The sequence below is a fragment of the Electrophorus electricus genome, chromosome 8, assembly GCF_041902795.1.
Source record: "Electrophorus electricus isolate QZ-2024a chromosome 8, ASM4190279v1, whole genome shotgun sequence".
Classification (NCBI taxonomy): domain Eukaryota; kingdom Metazoa; phylum Chordata; class Actinopteri; order Gymnotiformes; family Gymnotidae; genus Electrophorus; species Electrophorus electricus.
This window is the reverse complement of record NC_137504.1, coordinates 882,501-888,618: the sequence shown is the minus strand read 5'-3', so window position 1 is coordinate 888,618 and position 6,118 is coordinate 882,501.

The following is a 6,118-nucleotide window of genomic DNA, read 5'->3' as shown; positions in this document are numbered from 1 at the left end:
ACCAGCTCCTCCTGCTCCCAGTTCACTTACTGGCTACTGGTTTCTGTTTACACCGTTTCTGTTAGGTATAAAAAAAGGAAAATATATGACAGGAAGGGTGAAACACACACACACACACACACACACACACACACACACACACACACACACACACACACACTCACACACACACACACACACACACACACACACTCTCTCTCTCTCTTTCTCCCTCTCTCTTTTCATTTTATATATATATATATATATATATATATAAAATGAAAAGATAGCTATATATAGATAGATAGATTCAGTCCCTGGAGTTTTCCACCTTCTCTTATTCCCTTCTTTTAATGTTTCCATCACTTGCGATGCCACATCTATCACCACTGCTGTGTTCTGTGTCTTGTCTACTATCACAATGTCTGGATGATTCTCCACTACCTGTTGATCTGTCTGGATCCTGTTGTTCTCTACCACTCTCTGGGGTTCCTCCTGGTCTTGAATATGTTATGTAATAATAATAATACTTTTATTTATATAGTGTCTTTCTCATACTGAAGGATATTTGAACCCATACATGAATTGTACAGTGAAGGACAGTCACCCATCAAACAGAAGCATAATCAATCAGAACTGAGGTTCAGAGGTAATCTGTGAGACGCCACACAGGTTGGGAGTTCTGATTTAAAAGTAGGGCCAGATTTTTGGAATTGCTGCATGGAAATGTTTTAGCTGATTTATTCCTATTTCAGTTTCACATACTAATGTACTCCCAGTGTTAACAGGTTGCCATAGAGTTTAAATGTATAGCTTGCTTGGCTGCATAACAAGCAAAAATAATTCCACATGACTAGTATATTATATTTTCAATATAATGGCAGTGTATTCTAATGAAATAATGCAGTTATAAAACAATGAATTTTTATAACATTTTTATAATAATATTGTTAATAACAATAACAGCAAAAGTGATCACAATAATAATCATCTCTCCAGACTAAAAGGTTTCAAAGACCAACATCAGTAGTTTTGCTGGGAGGCTGCATTGTGTCAGAACAGTGAGACACTTTTCGCTTGGCCCAGAAATTGAGATGAAAACCTCTTAGTGCAAAAGTGAAGGTCACCTTTATCTCACGAGTGCTTGTGCAACGGGAAGTGAGGCTTGGCTGGATCCGCTTTAAGGCCTTTTCTCTCCATTATGGCGAGTCAGAAGGAATCAGGAAAACTGCCAGTTAATAATGGCAGGCAAGAACTTGAATGGCTCCATCACCTCCTGCTACCGTTGGCCTCAGTTCTGAGAAGACAAGCACACTCTACAAGAACATATATGGCTGAGTCCACAATCAGATAATACAGGACAAATTAACAACGGGGAAAGTGGCAGATTAATAATGTGACCTGTATTCATTTTAGATTTATGCTATAATTATTATTACAGTTCTGCAACTACCATGCTGTAATGTATAGCAACACTAGGGCTGGCATTGATGTAAATGTTGTTAACTACACAGTGACCGTGTTGTGTGTTTAACTACACAGTGGAAGTGTTGTGTGTTTAACTACACAGTGGAAGTGTTGTGTGTTTAACTACACAGTATCAGTGTTGTGTGTTAACTACACAGTATCAGTGTTGTGTGTTAACTACACAGTGGAAGTGTTGTGTGTTAACTACACAGTATCAGTGTTGTGTGTTAACTACACAGTGGAAGTGTTGTGTGTTTACCTACACAGTATCAGTGTTGTGTGTTAACTACACAGTGGCAGTGTTGTGTGTTTACCTACACAGTATCAGTGTTGTGTGTTAACTACACAGTGGAAGTGTTGTGTGTTAACTACACAGTGGAAGTGTTGTGTGTTTACCTACACAGTATCAGTGTTGTGTGTTAACTACACAGTATCAGTGTTGTGTGTTAACTACACAGTGGCAGTGTTGTGTGTTTACCTACACAGTATCAGTGTTGTGTGTTAACTACACAGTGGAAGTGTTGTGTGTTAACTACACAGTGGAAGTGTTGTGTGTTAACTACACAGTATCAGTGTTGTGTGTTAACTACACAGTATCAGTGTTGTGTGTTAACTACACAGTGGAAGTGTTGTGTGTTAACTACACAGTATCAGTGTTGTGTGTTAACTACACAGTGGAAGTGTTGTGTGTTTAACTACACAGTATCAGTGTTGTGTGTTTACCTACACAGTATCAGTGTTGTGTGTTAACTACACAGTGGCAGTGTTGTGTGTTTACCTACACAGTGGAAGTGCTGTGTGTTTACCTACACAGTATCAGTGTTGTGTGTTAACTACACAGTGGCAGTGTTGTGTGTTAACTACACAGTATCATTATGTTGTGTTAAAGCACTGTATCAGTACTATGTAGGTGGGATCAAACTCACAGACTTTTGGTTTCCAGTGATGGTGTAAGTAATGTAATTAGTCCTGACTTTAGTTAGTTTGGACTCTGCTGCCTGTCCCAAAATAATTATTAATGTTACTGCAGTGTTCCTGATTTCTCAGATAATGAGGAGAACAGAGGAATTATTGTTAGAGACTAGCCGACTATATTACTGAGTCCATTTGGAAATGTTAATTATAACATTTGTGGAAATTACATCTGTGAAATCTAATGCATTGTAACATGCAGCACAAGAGGCTCTAAGGTGTAGCATCTGAAAACCAAAGCACTTTCAAAAACGCTGTGTGGGTTTTTTGTATGGACCATCTGTTTTAATCTGTGTAATACTTGGTGCTAATTATTCGATGCTGTAAAATGTTACAGGAAGTTTTCCTGTTTAAAGCTGATCACATTAGGGTGGGTCACATTTCTGCTACTCCACACAATTTTTGACATTTGACCCCATATACAGCGATTACTGCTAGAACTCATCATTTCAACAAAAGAAACTCCCTTCCAACAACGGCAGAATTTAATTACGTGTTCTTGCATTTTAATAAGCAGGTCATGTGGACTGGCAGATAGCTCACAGATGGACTCTTTCTGCTTTTCAGTTTCCCTGGACACCTTTCTTTGAGATAATGTGGAGAATTTTTCCTTAATGTGTTCCCTCTGAAACGAAATGAAAACGTGCATTTTTAGCTGAGATGAATCTTTCTGTGCACGTGCATCTGGCCTGTGTGTTTGTCAGATGTGGAGAATGGGGCAGGGGGCTAACCTTCTCGCTCCTAGACACCACCCCCCCCACAGTCCCTCGTAAATGTGTTTCACAGCCACTACCGTGAACCCAGGGGTCTGGCAGGAATCTCTTTTTGTTTGAGGATAATGTAATGCAACTTCTGGGCAGCGAAGTGTTGTGTCAGGACACAGGGCTCACTAATCCTTCTGCAGAAACAAATGGACTAAACATTTACATAACTAAATTTGCATAACTAAATTTGCATAACCAGCTCTGCACCATTGCCATTAGGAGGTGTGGTCTTTTTAATCCATATTCAGTCTGCAGGCTTAAATGATTAATTGATATTCCACCGGCATAGCTGGTCACATACATCTGAGCACCCTCACTTAATACTTAACACACAGGTCATTCTGTGATACCCAAGTGTGGAGACAATGCAGGGACTATACTTATCTGATATTTCTGTTGTTTTAGTATTTCAGTAATTTTGGTTTTACACCTTGTCTACAGACAGGGATGTATTCCAATTAACGTGAACACTTGAACTGAACTCTTTTAGTTTTATGCAGAGGGCACAAGTGAAGTGAATTCAGCTTCACAGTCTACCATGGAGGAAAATTACTTTAATTTAGCTGGGATTGGGTTGTTCTGCTGAACTTGTTGTTATACAACAACAACAACAACAGTAACAGCCACAATGGCCATGATGAAACATGCACAGGATACATAATGAAAACCAGACCAGTGGAGTGTGATTTCATTACATTTTTCATTTCAGTGGCTTTCATCTATTTGCATATTAGCACTCTTGTTTTTTTTAAGTGAGTCGGTCTATTTTATATCTTCAGGAACAACCAATCAACTGGTCTGTGAAGATTTAAAATCTGTACACCTTATGTAACATTGGCCAAAATGTGCTTCAACCTTCGTGATGTGTCCCTGGAAGTCCAGCTCAGAGACCAGTGCTGGATGTGTGGCCAGGAGGCAGGCTAGAAGATCAACAGGCACGTGTTGGGTTGTTTTAAACATACAGATGCTTCATTCCCCTGTGACTCCCACTGACTTTGCCCCAGTCCTCAGAGTGCTTGGAGGGATGACAGAGAACTAGAATAGGCAAGCAGAAGCCACTTCCTGTGGGGGGTCTGCACATACTGGTCATACTGGTAAGTAACCTGCAGTATACAGGCAGCCAAAGGATCAGACACTGGGACCAAATGTCCCTGTGTACCAGCCAAGAGTGACAGACCAAGACCCAACAGATGGTCTATTTTGGGATAAAACAATGTGGGCCCATTTTCACAAACGTGCTAGTGGGCTCAGATGGTTTGATGGTGGAGCTGCTTGAATTGTAACTTGCTTGGTTGTTGTATTGCCTCCAGGAATCTGGGCCTTGCTTAAGAAGTGTTAAACATTTAATACAGAAATTTGGCTCTTGATAAAGACTTGGCAAAATCTGCATTATTAGGTCTCATGTATAAACACACTGACTTTATTTCTCACGTATAAACACAGTGACTATATTTCTCTCAATTATGGCCATTATTCCAAAAACAAACCTAAAAGAAAATGCCCCTGTAGCTCAGTGTTGTCAGGTCAGATACATCAGTAGAAAAAATGAAATCATTCAAGCGTTACTCAGAAATGTTGCCCCAGTAAAGCAGAAAGACACGTACTCTTTCAGCACGCTTACAAAACCAGTCCGTTGCTGTCGTGTTTTTCCAGTCTGACGGAGCATTCCCCCATTTCTGCCTCACTCATCTCATAACTGTCTCTCTCTCTTCTCATAACTGTCTCTCTCTTTGCAAGCAGTTCTCTTGCTCCCTGCTTCTCTCTTCAGAAATGCTCTGGCAGTAAATGGAGGAAACCCTCAGAAAAAGCGACATTTCAGCTTCACATCAGGTGCGTTAAATCTTGGCTTCTCCCTCCCGTGGTCGCGTCTTGCTCCCGAAGGTTTAGTGTGTAGGACTTTCTGCATGAATATTTTGTGAAGTTGTTGGGCTACATCTGCATCTGTGGAACAGTTCCGAGTCTCTCTGCACAATTCTAAACATTAATCTCGGCCTACACACCACCTGGGAACACCAACACAGTAGCAGGCTTTGCCGTTGTCAGCCTGCTCCCAGGAATGTATCACTGACTAACAGCAGCGCTAACATTGAGAACAGCTGCATAGGTGATCTTCTGGAAGCGCTGACATGCGTCTCCCACCATCAAAGCCCTTCCCAGAGCTTTGGGGAAATGTTTTGACGTGGCTAAATTCTTTGAAGAATATCCTCTGGAGGCTTAAAGTTCTTCTCGTTCTCACTGATCTGGAGGAGAAGGCGCACACACGCACTTTCATCGCCGAGAACAGGAAGTCTGTCCATCTGACTGGGGAGGTGTGTCCATGTAAATGCGATTCATAGATTGCACCCTATCAGCAAGTAATCACAGAATTGGTGGAGAATATTAAACACGTAACCACGCTAAACAGTACATGGATACATACGCTGCTTTATCCTCCAGCAAGAAGCTTTGGGTCTGCGTTGGGCTCAGTGTCTGTCCTCTGCACATATCTGTGCTTTGCATCATATTCGGTGTTGTCTATCAGGAGAGCCCTGCGGCAGACACAAAAAAAAGACATTAAGAAACAGACTCTTAAAAGAACAATGAGGCTGAAAAAATGCATTAATGTACAGGGAGCAATCCATGGCTTGCATGCTTGATGAGAGGAGAGTGTGTGTTTGTGTGTGTTAGAGGAGAGGTGCACGTGTGTGTGTGAGAGATTTGTGCGTGACAGGAGAGGTGTGTGTGTGTGCATGTGTGTGTGTGTGAGAGGGGAGGTGTGTGTGTGTGTGTGTGTGTGTGTGTGAGAGAGAGAGAGAGTAGAGGGCAGTGTGTGTTCCTGCCAGCAGTAGCGGCCGTGAGTTTGCAGACTCCCTGGACATGTGGAGGGTGCGTGGAAGAGCAGGAGGTGTGAGAAAAAACCTCTTAATCTATCAGAAATAAAGACAAAATCTTCATAA